Source organism: Crocodylus siamensis, chromosome 2, assembly GCF_052110815.1.
Source record: "Crocodylus siamensis isolate JL-2025a chromosome 2, ASM5211081v1, whole genome shotgun sequence".
Lineage (NCBI taxonomy): Eukaryota > Metazoa > Chordata > Crocodylia > Crocodylidae > Crocodylus > Crocodylus siamensis.
In genome coordinates, this window is record NC_143396.1 from 110,841,595 (window position 1) to 110,859,202 (window position 17,608).

Here is a 17,608-nt window from a genome sequence, read left to right on the forward strand (position 1 = left end):
CTTCCATGCTGCATACACGGAAACAATAATGTCCAGTACAAGGTGAGCTTAGGTTAGGGTCTCCCACTTAGAAGAAAATACTGTTTTTTTTAAATACGGCCAATGTAAATTATACCAACATAGTTACTTTTGAAGTGGTTAATGCTGTAGTATTACTAAAGCTGCTCTTCCTTGCCTTTGTTCTGTCATTACCTAAGATGAGATTGTTGTTTTATAAACAATGTGCAGCACTGGGTGCCAGATGAAAGCATAGCCAGAAGATTAGATTACATTATCAAGGGAGAAACTAAGCAAGATGCATTTGAAACTGGGTCTGTTGCAAGCCACCAGGTAGTTATCAAGCTTCATAATTATAAAGGGGCACCCTCTCCTTTCTAATGTTTGTTTTAAATGTGATTAAAACAGATTATTTTTAGAAAGGGAAAGAAGTACTTCCCCCTTCACCTCCCCCCACCCGTTGTTTTTGAAACAAAGAAGAGCCATGGGGGTACAGTAAAGGGTGTGGTGGCACATAAATGTTCTTCTTTGTAAATTATTCCAGAATCAGGAGAGCCTTCAAGTCTTGATTTCTTGGAGAGGTAGATGCAAAACATAGTTCCAGAATTAAGCACCAAACATTCTATAGGGAATATTGCTTTCAGTTTTAGGGAAGATTCCATAGGTTATGTTTAGCTGTTTAAAAGAAAAGCCTTCTGCCGAACGGAGCGGATCTAGCCAACATTCAGCATCCTCATTACTCATACACTGGTGTTTAGCTTTATATTCAAGCAGACAAAAGTCACTTCTAAGGACAATACAGTCTAACATCCCAGTGGATCTTCTTCAGCATTCCTGTAGTGTCATCATGGGTGTTAGAAATGGAGGGGAGTAAAGAGTGTTCCCAAAGAATATGGTTTAAAATGGGATTCTGTGGAGCCTGGAGAACAGCAGGCCGAATAAAGGTCTGGTATACAATCACTTGTGCCATGACAGTATGGGCAAGTGATTTGCCTTGGCATTAATGCCTACATTAGGCTTTTATAAGTAGTGTTACATTACAGATTAGCATTAATAATTGCTTTGCCTTGGTGCTGAGCTTCTCATTTCAAGATTTCAGTGTTGCTTTACCAGTAGAAATTAAGCTTTCTAACCTCTAGGTAAACTAGGTAAGTATAATGCTCTATTTTAAAGTATGTAATTTGGGGTGCTCCAGAGATACTTCTGGATTAGAATACAGGTCCTGCATCCTAGGCCCTTGCTTCATCAGGCAGTCACACTTCCTTTGTACATCTTCATTAACTTGATGTTTCTGTTTGTTTCAGAACAGCATATTTTTCTCCACAAGCCTTTTCAGACATGTAGGCTGAGGACAAGCACATAACGATGGAGTTAATTTAAGCATTGTTTCCTTTAAGATGCTGTCCCATTAATTCTGCCCATTTTAGCAGTTCTAACAATTTGTTTAATTTTATATTGGAAGAAAAACAACTTGCTGAGCTCAGAATGAATAAATGAAGGAGCAGATAGACTGAAACCATGAACTGGTCTTCAAAAATTCTAAACTGGATGGATTTTGTTGTTCATGATTTAATCTTTCCTCTGTAATAAGAATTACTGAGTTACTTGGCAGATGTACTGGCTTGCACAAAGATATCAGTTTTGCAGAGATGAAATCAGAATGCTGCTTTTGCTGGATTCCTATCCCCCTTCACTATGTTTTCAGCTCCTATGTGGGGACCTGATATAAAACTTTTTTGACGCATTTCATGGCATATTATGGTAAACAGCTTTGTTCAGCCCCATGGTACATGTTGGCACCTTAGACATCAATGAAAACATCTATGTCTCTGTTCTCAGGTATAAACCTCCTAAGTGCCTGGAGTCACTGGTCAGTCAGTAGCATGCTACAGGCCAGCAACCTCTTGCCCAGAATTTGGGATTATTTCTCTATGTTACCATTAGTTTACAATATGGGACAGGTAGGGAGAGACAGAATGAGAAACCTGGGTGAGATATTTGTTAAAGGAAAAGCTTGTCTGACTGAATGACTCATCCAGATGGAAGTTTTAAGCTCCTATGGCAAAAGAAATCATAACCCCAGTACTCACTAATTTCCCTTTTTTCAGTAAAATAGACTTAAATAAAACCAGTAAGTTTGTTTCTTTTATACATATAACTGTGGGGTTAAATTAATTAAAAACTGAATTAAAGGCCACCGTCTTTGCACTACACTGTCACATGGGTAGTAGATGCTGCCATTATTGCAAATTCTTTTGCTATTGTGGCATACTTTTTTCCTTAATTAGCAAAGCTACAGACTGTGAAAATTACTGTTTAAGCAATCCTGACAGGAAAGCATGTCCTTATTTTGTACATGGAACCCTCTGGGTGCAGTCCCTTCTTCTAGCAATTATTTATGTTGCGGAAATTACACCTTGATGATTGTAAATTGCATGTAGAGATTAAACATTAAGAGAAATACAAGGAAGACAGCAGTTTCTGTAGTCATGGTAATTACTCCCAATAGCATCTTTTGCTGTTAGTCTCCTTTCACGTGATCTCTTCTATGGCTATGCAGCTTTATTCGTTTCACTTGAAGCCTTTGGAAGGTACCTAACCACCTGCATTAATACTACACATAGGAAGGAAATCCTTCCTGATACCTGTACTGATCAGTTTACAACTTGAAACATGAGATTTTATTACTCTTTTATCTTAGCAGGTGTGCAGAACTGTTAATATTTAAAGAAACGGGTGGCTCCTTGCCTGTTTTGTTCAGCTGAACAAAATTCATCCCTCATACTCATCTGCTGAAATGTTTTCAGAGTTGTTGTCAAGAAGTTCTGAACATTTGAAATCCTTTCTATTTATGTAAAAATGGCCTAAAAACAGAAGTCCACTATCTACTATGTTGCATATAGAAGCATGTATTGAGGTAGACTGAAGTGAAAATAAATTTTAAAAAAAATCAAGTTTCCTCCATGCCCTCAAGCATGTATTTGCTTCCACCTGCAGAAAGACAGAGAATAGATCCAGCCCTATTACCAAATGCTCCAGATATCAGCCTTTCAGAAGAGCATGATGTAAAAATTATCTCTGTCTCCGTCAAAGAAACCCTAGCATCCTCATGAGAATTTACAAAATGCAGTTACATGTCACATGACCGGTGACAAATTGATGGCAACATGGGGGACTCTTTATGGGGAGCTTTACAGATTCCCAGAAGTAATTTACCCCAGATACCCCATTTCTGAATTTTTGGGAGACTTTCCAAAATGTAACAGATCTTTCTCTGAAGGCTTTAGGTGTGGCTTGTTTCAGAGTATATTAGTTTCTGATTCAGAAAAGGGAATTTTGTGGGCCAGAACATGTTTAAGAGGCAAAAGATCAAAAGGGAGTGTACAGAAACCCAAGAAAATGCAAATCGTGTGCATGTAAGGCACTTAGGAAGGTTTGAAGCCTTGATGGGGGAGCAGGGTTTTGCTAGCTTAGAGAGTAGGACCGTGCTGTCACTGAAATTTCTATTCCTTGCCATGGAATGTATTGGCCAGATGGTTGTTTATAGAGGGATAGGTAGCCCTATTAGTCTGAAGTCAGGCAGAAGGCAGAGCAGGATAGCACCGTAGGAGTTTAAACAGACTCACCAAATGTGGTAGGTCAGTTGTGGTACGATGCGTCCTTCCACAGCTGATCCACTTCATTGGGTAAAATGCACATTGCCCACTTTCCGTCCCTGGACAGGGACCCCCATCCTGCAGGACAGGTGACACATTCTCTACTTAGAAATGCGCCTTGGAGATTCCCTGCAGAGATTAACTGATGTAGAGAGGCACAAGTTTTCAGGTGACAGCCTACGTTGTCAGATGTTGTGAACAAAGTAAGCTGTCGTTTACAAAAGCTTGTGTCTATGTAGGTGAAATGGTGATGAGGTACTTATGAAAAGGTGACTGTGTTTGTTAACAGTCACTTTGCTACCTTCTCCCTTGCTATAGGACAGACGACTTTGAAGTACTTAAATTTAACAGCCCTACTGTAAAGCCAAATTCTGTTTGAATTGGTTAACAAATTCTGTTGTAAATTTGTGGGTGACTTTTCTTAACACTCATTACCTAACCCCCGCTGTGCACTTTTCTATTTAGAGGAGACCACTATGAATAAAGGTTCCAGACGTTATAGAAAAACCTTTCTTTTTCTTTTTCTTTTCCTGGGGAAAAATAGCTCTTATAGAATTGAAGTATTACTACATTATTTCAGGGCAACTCATTCAGCTCTTTAGAAAAAGCAATGGAGAGAAAAGCACCACATGACAAACCATTGTCTCTGGAAATCAAACACGCCCACAAGGTATTTTTCCATCAGGAAGTGTTGAATTAGTTCTTCCCTGCATCCTGATCAGAGACACAGATTGTAAAAGTAGGACACTTGGAGTGAATGGACTGTTTTTTTGTCAGTAGCTTTGAAATTGCCTGCCAGAGCTCACATGCTTTGTGCTGTAATTTGTTTATCATCACTTCCTTCCTATGAAACAGAATCAAAGGGCTGACAAAGAAACAAAATACACATTTGGGTAGGATTTAACAGCTTGGAGGCTCAGTGGGTCCAGAAGAATAATTTGATGATACACTTTTGTTTGTTCATATGGTGGGAGGAGAGAGGGGGCTGAAGGGGAAGAGTTGCTGGGGCTCCTACTTCAGAAGTCAAAACCAGTAGGGCACTGCATCTATGTGGTGGATATGTCAGAATTAAAGCTCAAGACAAAGCCAGGCCTACCCTGAAGGAGGCTTCCTAGAATACATGTAGTGAAGACTGTATCCATTGTACTATAAAGGAGTTTGCTGGTGCAGATAGCCAGATGTATGTATATATTAGATTTATATGCTCTCCTATCCGAAAGAAGCTTCATATACAAAGGCGAATTATAGAGAGAGATAAAAATACAAAAATAAAAGAATATACACTAGAACAGACTCCCCAGAAATGTCCCAAAAACTAACCCTTCCTGCTTGAAGGAGTGTCTCCCCCCACCCCCAAAAAAAAAAAAAAGATAAAAATCTGACAGTACTTCTAGGAAAAATCCAGGCTCAGGCTCTGATGGACCACAGGGGGAAGGAAATTCAAGAGCTGAGGCATGACTTCTGAGAATGACTTACCACATGTTTGGTATTGATTATAGCAATAAAATATTGCTTGTTATAAGCTGGCATCAAATCTTTGGTAGAACAGTAGCTGCTAGTGTCATTGATACTTTTTATTTTGAAGTAATAGTGAGAATATTTTCCTGGGGAAATTATTTTACTTAGCACTTGTGGATACAATTAATCACTGAGTCTTAACATATTTTTAAAGCTCTAAAAATGGTAAGATTCAACTGAGGAGTTCAGGTCTCTGTCCAGGCAAGAGACTTCTCCCTGCCCTCTTGCACAGGAGGAAGTAGTTAGCTGTGTTAATCTGAAGTCAGGCAGAAGATGCATAAGCATTTCTGATTCGGTTAGTTTATAATGGATGGGCAAAATATGGGCCACGGGCCAGATCCAACCCACCAACAGATTTGATTTGGCCCGTGGGTGGATGGCTGCCAACTCACTGGATCTGGCTTGTGGGCGGCTGCCGGCAGTTGCAGCTGATGCATGGCACCAGGCAGGCAGGCGGGACTGCCTCGGCCCAGCAGCATCAGGTATCAGCTGTGGAGCTGTGCAGAGCTTCCCTAGCAGCAGATGGATGGTGGCATAAGCTGGGGACACAGCAGGCAGGTTCAGGAGCCTGGACACACACATGCACAGAGAGGAAGAGAGAGATGCACAGGGAGAGATAGGAGAGAGAGAGAGAGATGGATGCGGCCCTCAATAGGTCCCCAAAACTCATTAAGTGGCCTTCCAGCTGAAATAATTGCCCACCTCTGGTCTGTAAGGTGTGCCTTTACACTACCCTTTGATGTTCTTCAACTAGAAACTGAAGAGATGACTTGTAGATGCTAAGAATATGGTTTAGGTCTTGTCCATGGGCAGACTCTCATTAATGTATAATGACAATATTTTTGGCTTTTGTTTAAAACTCCTTTAAGTGACCATTTCAACTGAAAAAAACAAAAACAAAGGCTCATCCTGCACTATGTTTAAATTCACGTTTTAGGTTGTACTAAATACATTTTTCCACCCCTATAGACCAGCTTCTGTTAGGCAGCTCAGCAGTAGTGTGGTGGTTCATTTGTAGTTGATTTGGAAGCTACTGATAGACACCAGATAGTAATACATTTTGAGTTCTGCAAACTGTGGGCAAATTTAAACCATTGACCCTTGAGGCTTCAGGCTCTCTATCCCATGACCAATGTCTTGAATTGTTACATTCCCAGATGGACAGGTGTGTGCACATATGAAAAATGGTGAACATTAAAAAGTATAGTTCTGTGAGCAGTTTTTTTTTCTTCTACAAAAGAATATTGTTTATATATTCATGACAGTAATTCTGTACCTAATTTCTGGAGCTGTGCAGGACAAATCTGTTCTTTATACTCATTAGCAGAAATGTAATTGAACTATCTGCCTGGAAAGCCATACTATTATTTTTATCATTCTTTTTAGTTTATTCTTTGTATTGTTGCAGCATCCATGAATCCCAGTCATTGAAATGATGCCCTGTTTGTTTGTCCACACAGACTTAACACAGCAAGAAGGCTATAAACAGATTCTCCCCTTCCCCAAACTTCTTCTGAGAAGAAATTTATTTAGATTATTGTGCATGGATAGAAGATAGGAGGTGAAAAACATACTTGTGGTATGAACGAGGTATTAATAGGTGGTACCAGACTGATTGTTGCACTGAGTGATGCTGAGAGAGACCCTTCCAGGACATGTTTTCTAGCATCAATAAAATGAATCCCAGAGATCCTAGGAAGTACAATGTACTTTCCTTAGCAAGTCTTGGGTGATTAGCAGTTGGCAATGAGCTGATATGAAATGATAATGCAAGAGTGGCTGTGGTAATTGTTGTGTTGTCTGTGTCTCAGGAAGAGGTGTGTCTGTCTCTTGCCTGCAGTAAAATTGATGACACAGTCTGATAGACAAGTGCTACACAAAGACTGAGAGGAATTTATAGGCACCTGAAGGCAATACAAGCTGATGATGAAAGGAGTTTTCAATGTTAGACACTAATTCAGAGTGAAATGAAATCCTCACAAGGGCTTTGTGTCTGCAGTACAGCTTGGGAGATGAAAGCCCACCTAAAACTTTCAAATGGCAGCAGGTTGTAATTCAAGTGTGATTTGGTGCCACAGTGAAGTTCACAGAAGAAAATAAAAGTATTAATTAGACCTTAAATACAAACTTCTTATTGTAGCTCTTTCATAAATACCTTCTTCTTTGCCAGTGGCACTATGTAGTACCTTCTACCCTCATGCTAACCTGGCAATTTTTTTATTTTTTGGTTTTCTTAAAGCATTTGATACACTACTGTCATCAAAGAATACTCCCAATGTTACTAAAAAAAAGTACATCCTGTACTAATTAAGTTAGAAATTAGGGAGATTTACTATATTTGAAGCAAACAAAGACATATTGGGGGGGGGGGGGATAATAGACTTATCACCCACTCTACTTCCTCTGATGTATAATTTATTTATCTGGTTTGTCAGATTTATATTAGTTTATAGTGAAACCAGCAGAATTCAGTTGTTTTTTGAGGTTTTCATTTTATAATTGTGGAGAAACATGTTCGGCATATAGTGGAGTATTTTGGTGAGTTTATTAAGAAAGGATGTTATCCTGTAAGGGTGAGTTCTTTTACTGGGATTTCACAAAACATTCAGTAATGTTTGATTGATTAGAATTATTGTTACTAATTTAAATGTGAGAACAAAGCTGTACCTGCTGAGGAAGATAATTTTAGAAAAATCAGGCTCCAATTAGAAGCTGCTAGTCACTCACCAAATTATTATAAAACCCGAATGTAAAGCAAAAGAGTAGATTAAATTATAGGAATAGATTAATAACTGATCCTTGTTTTGGAGGAAGTTATGTATTGCACTTGATTCTGGATGGTTGTGTAATTGCACTGAAGAACAGCAGAAGTTTTAACATGTCTTGTATTTAGGCATTTTTTAAAACTTCATATCAAGCTTGTTCAGTTTTAAGTGAAACAATGCTTTTTCTTACCTGCCAACTTTGCAGTTGAGTCTGGGATCTGGAAATCCAGCTGTGCATTATCTATAGCAATGGACATTCTGTAGATTAGGTTTTTCTTTCAGGTACATTTGTGAAGCTCCACTGATTTCAAAGTCTATCTCAGCCAAATGTTTGCAGTCACATGCAGTTCATAATGGGTTTGAATATATAGTATTCCTGGAATTTGGCCAATATTTTCTCCTGAATTTATATTTAGTAATTGTACTCTTTGCTTGTGCATTCTAATTTTAAATGTTATTTTTTTGTTACAAGGGTAGTAAATGTGGCTGCTTGCAGTAAAAAAGCGAAACCATTGTTTTTAAAAATGCGGTGTCTTTTCTGTATGTGCATTAGTTAAATCAAAAAGCTGACTTTGATCACTTCAGTTCAGTAATTGCAGCATTCCACATCTTTTCCTGGAACTACCACACTATATTTTTAGGAAACTTTTAGTAATATTATTTTGTTGTCTAAATGGCAGGTAGGTAAATATCATCACTAGATTGGGCCAAAATCTGATCCATGAGCATCTAATGATTTGAGTAGTGTCAGTATGAGGACAGATGTGACCTAGAGAGACCTGATGCTTTTGCCTTTCCTTACACCAGCACAATAACTACTTTATCTGTCCAACCATATTTTATGCATTAGCGCTTTTCAGTGTTAATTTTTTTTAATAGTAAGGAACTTATTTCATTTGAATTTTCTAAGAGTAGCCATACTACTACTACTAGTACTGCTGCTGCTACACTTGATCTTAGCCCGCAAGAAGCTGAGAAGCAAGTGAATATTACATTTTTAAATTTTCTCTCACGTATGTGACTAGTGTTTACATAAACAAGTATTCTCTTTGTAGACATGTTTATTTTAATGTGTTTGTATGCTTGTAAGTGGTGATAATTTAAGTAGGGCATTAAATATGTAATATTTTTATTTAGATGTTTACATTTATATTTAAGTGTCAGGTCTTAGTGAGAATATATGAACTTGGGCGTTTTGTAAAAGTGCCATAGGATCAACTTCCATATATTCTGGAAGCATCACTGGAGGTGACTGAAGGGACCTGGATTCAGTATCTGGAAAAATACATTTTTGAGGTTATGGCTACGATTTACAAAACTGCTTGTTTTTTTTTTTCACAAATGCATGCTTGAGTTGCTTGTCAGTTTTATCCTGGAAGCTGTTTGAAAATATGGATCCACTTAAATTCCCCTTTTTTTTTAAATTTTTTTTTTACTTATGTGCTATCACTACTGTGAAGAACCTATAGTAAAAAAAATTCCAGTTAGTGTTTTCCTTGTTCTAGAACACGATTCATGTAAATATTTCAGTTAGTGTTTTTCTTGTTCTGGAATATGATTCATATTTGTGTTTATTAATGAGTTGTCAAATTCACTGCTGTGCTATTATCACAATCCATCAGAGCTGAAACTGCCCTAATTGCTTAATGATGGGACCTGGAGTGTATAATTTCAAAACAGGTATGAATTTTGACCTTCTATAAGTAAGGCGCTTATGGGAACAACTGTATATTATTTTCATGGGGCAGTTTCACTTTGGCAGTGGCTTGATTCCACAGTTAGAGTTATGCAAACATACATTTGAGCAGGCTATACTCCCATATACAGTGTACTCTACATATATACATACTAGGTAAGTGCAGAATTCACTTTACTGTATAACACTATGTCAGTCCAGTGTATTGCTTACGTGGCAACAAATTTCTACTATCTGCTTATCAGTTAAATGCATAAACCTCATAACTTCATGGCATTTTTCAGCTTCACTCTGTACTTTGTAACTTAGTTGTACTTAAGTTAAGGGCATGCTGGTTGTAACTGTATCTGCCAGTTTAACTAGCCAGAAGGAGTAAAGGGGAAGCAGCTGTCAAGGAAGCAGCTGAAGAGGAAGCCTTGAAAATGACAGGAACAAGTCAGTATCAGAGCTACTATCTCCTCACAAGTTTCAAGGCTCCTAATGCAATCCCCAACACTGGGTTGCTCCAGTTGTTTTTTAGACTTTCCAGAACAACAGGACTGACAGCCTTCTATACTGATGGAGAACTGTATACACTGAGTTTGGAGAAGTGCATACTCTGGGTAATTGTATATTTAAATAGAGAGTACACTGTAATATCATTGAAGATGTACCTGACTTATTAAAATATCCTGGTATATTATTCATGGATAGTCAGTACAGCTTGAAAAATCTGTTCCCAGAACTATATAATATGGCTCTCTCCCACCCTTTTTTAAAATTAGCAACAATTTCAAACCATGCTGATGACAAGAGAAGGTAACATATACCAGTTACCTACAAATGCATGCTTCATAATTCCATTTATGCGTAGGTATAGCATTCAGTAAGTAGTAACCTGTTGTTCTGAAGAAAAAATGGATGAAATTTATCCTATGTTGAAGAATATTTTTTCAACCAGGTTGATCTCTCAGAAATTCTGGAGACTTGAATAAACTATGTAGAGAAGGAGTTTGTGCCTCAACTTTGTTCTAGCTATTAGCAAAAACTTCTAACAATGTTTTGAGTCTAATTGCAAGTGATTGGTTTTTCATTTTTCCTTACAGGTCATTGTTTAAATTCTGTGCCTTTGACATGTTCTGTCCTAGAGCACTGCCTGTTTACAATTCAGTACTTCCATTAGCTTAAGGCCTGGCTAAGCAGATCCTGTTCTGTGTTAGCAAATGACTTGCTTTTTGACAGATGTTGCAGTAAGAATCTGATGGATGTGACAACTACAGCATTCATGCTGCAATGATGAGAGAGACTCTGTGTCTTGTCAACTCTTGGTAGAATCAAAGTTCAGATCTCTTTTTCAGTGGAGCAAAACAGTAGCAGCTTCCCACTCCTAGCTCCAAACATGATTTTTAAAAAATTTTTATTATTATTATTTTTTATTATTATTATTTTTTGGTAAAACAAGTGAAACCCGGTGTCAACTTGTTAGCCTTTTAGGAGTTGCATCCATTGTTTGTTTTAGTATTTATAAAGTAAAACATTACATGATTTTTTAAAATTGACTTTCAGTACCGTACTGTAGGACATTAATACCACAGACCATTAAACATTTTGGTGTTTTTAAAATGCAAAAGACCAATGGATACTTTGTTTTACAGATGGCTTAGTGAGACAGCACCTGTTGCTATGAGCAGAATTTTCTCTAAAAAATACCATTGCTGTGTAATATGCAGCTATCCTATGTATCCTATGTGTAACTATCCCATCAGACATTCATTTTGTCATCTTATGGCAGTTAGGATGACCTCAGAGATAACTAAAGCTGCTTATACATGTGCTTGTTCATGTTATAATTAGAACATATTGGAGCAGACTCATTTAATCAAGTGTGCTCTGCATGATGATTAGAATGCTCCAGAGTCACCTTATCGTCACTTCTATTAAGCCCCTATGCATTTTTAAATGGCCATGGGGGCACTTAATGTAAACCTTGTTGAATGAGCTTTAAAGTGTCCTGTGGCTATGTAAAAATGTATAGGGGCTTAATACACATGACTGAGCTGTTTTAACTAGAACTTTTAATTAAAATGCGCTCCCCACCCTAGCATGTGGATAGGCAGTTAAAGGTTCCTGAACAATAGTTCATGAGACCATGTGGTGCAGGTTCTTTTCATTTGTTTCCAACTAACAGAGAAGGAACAGATTAATAGAGGAGATAAAGGGATCATGTAACAAAGTAGTTTGCTGTAATAATTGCACAGCAGTAGCTATACCAGTGTAATATGCTGTGTGACTGCTCTTCCTTGAGAAGAAGAGTGATTTTTCTCAAGTTTTGCTTTTATAGCTTCCAAGTGACAAAAGCAAAACAAAAGCCTCTTTTGTACTTGACCTCAAAAAGAAGAGCTAAATTAGACAGCGGGCGTGTCTACACATGCTTTTATGTGTGCCTAAACTTAATGCACATTTACCTAGTGCTCATTAAGGTGATTTAAGTGCAAGTCTACATATGCATGTGCTCAGGCACATTAATGTGGTATGCAGACTGACTTGGGACTAAGGTTATTCCCAAGTCAGTCGACATACCTTAGCGTTAATGCCCCTTAACATGTCTACATATGCATTAAGGCACTTTAGCTGTTTGCACCTAAATTTGATCGCCGCTTTTGCAGGTATCAAATTTAGGCACGAGTAGCCTAAAATCATCATTTTTAAGGTGCATTAAGAGTGCACGTGTCGACCTGTGCCGTTAATGTGCCTTAAAAATGGCCAATGCGCCTTAAATTGGCAAATGTAGACACACCCAGTATGATTGAATTTTGTTCCAGAAGCATCAAAAGTTCAAATGTATTGTCCTATTAGCACTTTTCCATGTAAACCATCATCATAAGTTACTACAGGGATATTATAGGATCATAAATGGAAGAGGAGATGAACCATATGTTAAAAATACTAGGGGAGGACTTTGAGATAACAACTACTAAAATATGATCTATGCTATGAAAGAGTGTGAGAACTCATGGTTTAATTCAAGATACTATAGTAACGAACTGATTTAAAGACTATGAAAATAAATTGAAAGGCTCCCAGTGACTGCAGTGCAAAACAGATTGGGTCCTAAATTTTCAGCAGGGCTACTGCAACATCTGTCAAAAATTTGTACTTAAGTTCACGTGTTATGAACACCACTGCTAGTAGGTAAAAGTATTAAACTTTCAGTACTGTGAAATTTGCTGGCAACTAAGGAACAAATATTGCATCCATAATATAATAAATACCATTATAGGTAATATTTTGCTTCATGGGAGTCTACTAATCCTCTTGCCTTCTGCTCCCTGGAAAGACCTGTTCTCTGATACAGGCATCATCACGTCTTGAGTCAAAGGAAAACTCTCAATATTTTTATTATTCTTTGATATTGATATTATGTTTTGCTTCCTGTAGGACTATTTTGAAATTTTAAAATAAAAGGTTGCAGTTCCAAAAGCACTCGGCCTTAACCCAACTCTTGGTAAAACCCTCAGTGACTTCAGTGAGAACAGAGGTAGGTCATCGCTGAGTGCTTTTGAAAATCCCACGAAAAATATTTTAAGAATGTTTTCCTATCTCACTTGGCAAATATTTCTCCATTCCTTTGTTTCTAAAATAATTTGAACATGAAACTTCATGTTTGCTTTCTTGAGTGTTCACCTCAAATAATGTCATTCCTGCTTTGGCATGCAGTGCTACCTACTGCTTCCTGCTTAAGGTTTCTATTTTGATTTGTTCTCTCCTAACTTTTCAGTTATGCTATATAGAATCAGTATTAATAATGACTATTGTGCTTTTGTTTAATTTTTACATATTTTTCTGAAATACATTATGTTTGAGCTTGACAATATCTTTGCTTCTCTGATTAATAAAAAAGTCTGAATGTTGTCTATCATAAAGACCATTCTCAAAATTTGGGAGACAAATCCATTATACCTAGGAGATTCGCTTTATGCAAGAGGTTTCTATTGTTTTTTTAAAGACTTCTGCATTTGATTATATTTGTATAATACATACCATGTGTGAAGTGTTGTCCTTTCTTCTTAGTTATACTTTGTAGTTTGCTGATTACATGTACCTTTTGACTATATCCTTTGGCATCCAAAACTGTAAATAAAGCTGCAGACATTAATTGCCTCCCTTTCCCTACCAAAAACTGGATGTGCTTTTGAATAAAAATAAGTACTCTAGAATTCTGAAGGGGTTTCCCCATTGTTGGAAAGGTGAGTTATTTCCCTTAATTTTCTTCTTAATCTCCAGTATCATTAAACAGAAAACCTAGCTTCATGCAAGAGCCTGTAAAAATCAATGTGACATACATACACACAGTTTTCAGTTTGAGGTGATTTAAAGAAAAGTAATTTTAATGCTTTCTAAGCACATTCCTTTTTATGACTGTGCTCCGTCAGTGGTGTTCAACCTGTCTGGGCCCAGAGACCAATATCGGTCCATGGGCTGGATCCTGCATGTGGTAGTTCTGCCGGACTGAGCCAGTTGTCCCTCAGTTGTAGTCTAGTGCACTGGCCTGGCCTTGCATACTGGATATAGCTGTGGACTGGCTCCCCATGCCAGCACAGATTATACCAGTATTTGAGGCCCAAAGTCAGCGAGTGAAATAACCTTAACTCTTCCTGTGAAGGGAACATTTAAATGTCTGGCTTTTCTCTGAGACACTCTTCTATCCATAGGGTACATCTTTACATGCAGTTAATGTGCAGCAGTAAACTCCGGTGCATATCACGCCAGAGTTTATTGTTCCTGGGCACCGTTCTTGAATGTGCACATTGGACTGCAGCACACTGAGCTGAGGATCAGAGCAGCCCCAGCTGGGAGGGGGCCCAGGAAGTTGGCCTGTCAGCCTGGGGCTGCTCTGACCCAGCTCAACATACTATGGAAGGGTTTGCTGGATCATGAGGGTGCTTCAGTGCAGGACTAGCTTGACTAGCTGGCAGGCAGCCCCCGCACTGAAGCATCTTCGTGCCCCAGCCAGCCCCATTAGCATCTACACATTAATTGTTGCAGAGTAAAAACTCAGCCATAGGATTGTACTTGTGTTTACAAATATTAACCTGTGGTGGAGTTAAATTAGTTTGCTCCAGCCTAATCGCATTGTAGGTATAGACACTGAGATCATAGCTGCAGAGATGATTAGGCAAGCCTACAGTAAACATCTCATCTAGATGCGCCCATAGGTTACTATCTATCATGGTAATCAGTGGGCCAGAGAGGACAGTGGCTTATTTTGTATTGTGGAGTATGGCTCAAAATTCCAAGTCAGAAATGTATTTCATCATAAAGCATGGGTAGAGGTTAGATGATGATGGTGTTTAATTTTAATCTTGATATTTCTGTAACACCAGGTCAGGTGAAGGAAGGAAGTATTATGCTAAACCCTAAGTAAACATGTAATGAGTGATAGTCTCTCCTCCCAAGAGCAGTATGTCCTTTGAAGTCAGACTGATGTGTAAAGACATATATATATTCAGTTAACATTTGCCTCCACTGAAGTCATAAATGTCTTCTCCTCTCTTTCAGAATGCACTTGTACAAAACAAGCTGTTTTTTCTCTTGTTTTGGCTATGCACATTCAATCACTTAAATCACCTATCATTTTTAACAGAGCAGTCTAGAGCTTAGATAAATAAGAGTTATTGAATCTGCTATTAAGGTATACAGTATTGAATTATTCACAAGCATTTCTTTGTTTTTGTCCTTTGGATGTCTGTGCTCTCTGCCTGTTTAAATCATATTTTGTGTAATGTGGCCTGAGCTCTACTATCACTTCTTCAATCCTTTTTGTAGTGTGGGCAAAAAAGAACTTTATAGTGGTTTGCTTTTTCCAGATACTAATATGTAAATCAACCTGTTAGCGGATGCTTGTCTTAGATGCGGTGCAGGGTAATATGTAATCATGGAAGTAAGTTTACTATTTCTTAACTGTTTACGTCTGTCTGTTTTCATAAAAATGGTATATTTGATAGCATTGCAATTTAGAGGCAGTATGCCGCACATCGAGATCTTGGAACCTTCATCCTAGGACAGGGCTGGGCAATTATTTTGGCTGGAGGGCCGCTTAACAATTTTTGGTGACCTGTCAAGAGCTGCATGGGTAGCCCTGCCCTCTGACAGTTGCCCTGCCTCCTGGTCACCATCTTGGGACCAGAAGTCCGACCCCTAACACTTGACCTTTGCCACCAAAAATCTCTTTCCTTGCCCCAGAAGCACTCCTTTTGGAAGTGGGAGTGGGGGCTTGCCATCTTGAAACTGGGAAAAAACTCCTTTACTAAAAATATCAGACTTCTACTATAACTTATTTTAATTTTATTTAAAAAAGTTTTGTCTCAATGTGTGTTTGCTTAGTGTATTTAGAAACAATTGCATAATAGCTCAAAATACACTCTTAGTTTTGTATAGTGTGTGGGGGAGGTTAAGGGGGTGTATGTGGGGGCCATGTGGTTGGGGACTGGGTGTGGGGGGGTGTATGTGGGGTGTGGGTATGGTGAGTGGGCGGTGTGGGTGTAGGCTAAGTGGTTGGGATGGGAGTATGTGGTGGGATGGGAGTGTGGGTATGGTAGGGGTGGGTAGGTGGAAGTGTGTGTGGAGGCTGTGGGAGGGTGTGGGTCTGTTTGGGGGTAGGGTGGGGGTTAGGGTATGTGGATGTGGTGGAGGTGTGGGAGCATATGTGGGGGGTTGGGTTATGGTGGGGGTGGAACTGTGTGGGTGTGTATTGTACATATGGTGGGAGATGGGGAGCCAGCACCGCCTGTCATGTCTCGGCTACAGTATACAGTCCTTGCTGCAAGCCCAGGACCCATATGATGCTTCACAGGGCCAACCTGGCACAATGCAGTTCCAGCTACAAGGCTGGGAACTGCATGACACGGAACCAGCCTGTCCTGGCTGTGGTGTTCAGTTCCGGCTGCAAGGCTGGAATGCACATGGTGTGGCTTGAGGCCAGCCCACCTCCTCCCTGCAGTGGTGTATGGGTCCCTTGTAGTAGGGAACTGTGTACTGCAGCTGGGATAAGCCGGGAACTGCGCAGTGCAGCACAGAGCCAGCCTGGCCCCGCCTGTCCTGGCAGCACCTGGTTCCCTGCTGCAAGGCCTGGACCCATGCGGCACGTAGGGGTCGGGCTGGGCCGGACTGGCCCTGTGCCATGTTTTGCAGTCCCCAGCCTTGCAGCCGGAACTGCATTGTGCCAGGCCAGGCTGTTCACTGGCCTGAGCCAGTGGGGCTGTTTTAATTTCCTCTCCTCCAGTTGCTGCTGCCGCTGCTCCTGCCCTTGCCATGCCACACTGCTCTGGGTGGAGGGGTGGGAAGCTTCAGCAGGAAGCTCCTGTCTGGTGCGTGGAGCTCTGTCTCCAGCCTCTGGCCACCTTCCACCTGCTTCTCCCCACCGACATGATGTGCATCCCCTATGGGTGAGTGGAGCAGATGGAAGGCGGCTGGGAGTTGGAGGTAGATTTTCATGTGCTAGGCAGGAGTCTCCCACTGGAGGTTTCCTCTGCCCACCTGTATGGAGTTGCACAGCGTGGTGCAGCAAGAGCAGGAGCCATAGCTGAAGGCATGGGAAGCAGAACAGCCCCGCCGGCCCCAGCTAGCTTGTGCAGCTTTCAGTAGGGCTCTGGTGCTGCTGCAGCCAGCCAGGTGCTGCTGTACTCCCCTTGCCTGCAGTGGCCGCTTCTCCTCCCACTCCTGCCCTCTGCTGCACTGCTTCAGGTGGGCAGGGTGTGAGGGGAAGCTTCTGCTCAGCTGCTCCTGCTGGAGATGATGTGAGCAGAGGAATATTTGCCCGGCTGCAGCTGCACTAGGAACAGCCCTTCCAGAAGCTGTGGTCTGGCTGGGGCAGGGCCGGAGTGGGGGAAGGGGGGGAAGAGGGCATGGGCTGCCCAGATGGGAGTCGGTGGGGCTCAGCCCCATGTGGAGCATTGCAGGGACAGCTGTGGGTTGGATCCAGCCAGTTGGTGGGCCAG

General features: G+C 40.2%; 1 protein-coding gene and 1 long non-coding RNA gene across 2 annotated transcripts in view; both read left to right on the top strand.

Annotated features, from left to right (window-relative positions):
- The window catches only part of AFG2A (AAA ATPase AFG2A), a 343,648-nt gene that overhangs the window by 177,923 nt on the left and 148,117 nt on the right, over nucleotides 1-17,608 (top strand).
- LOC149870625 (uncharacterized) overlaps nucleotides 1-17,608 on the top strand; it is a 59,410-nt gene that overhangs the window by 34,703 nt on the left and 7,099 nt on the right. The window lies entirely within an intron of this gene.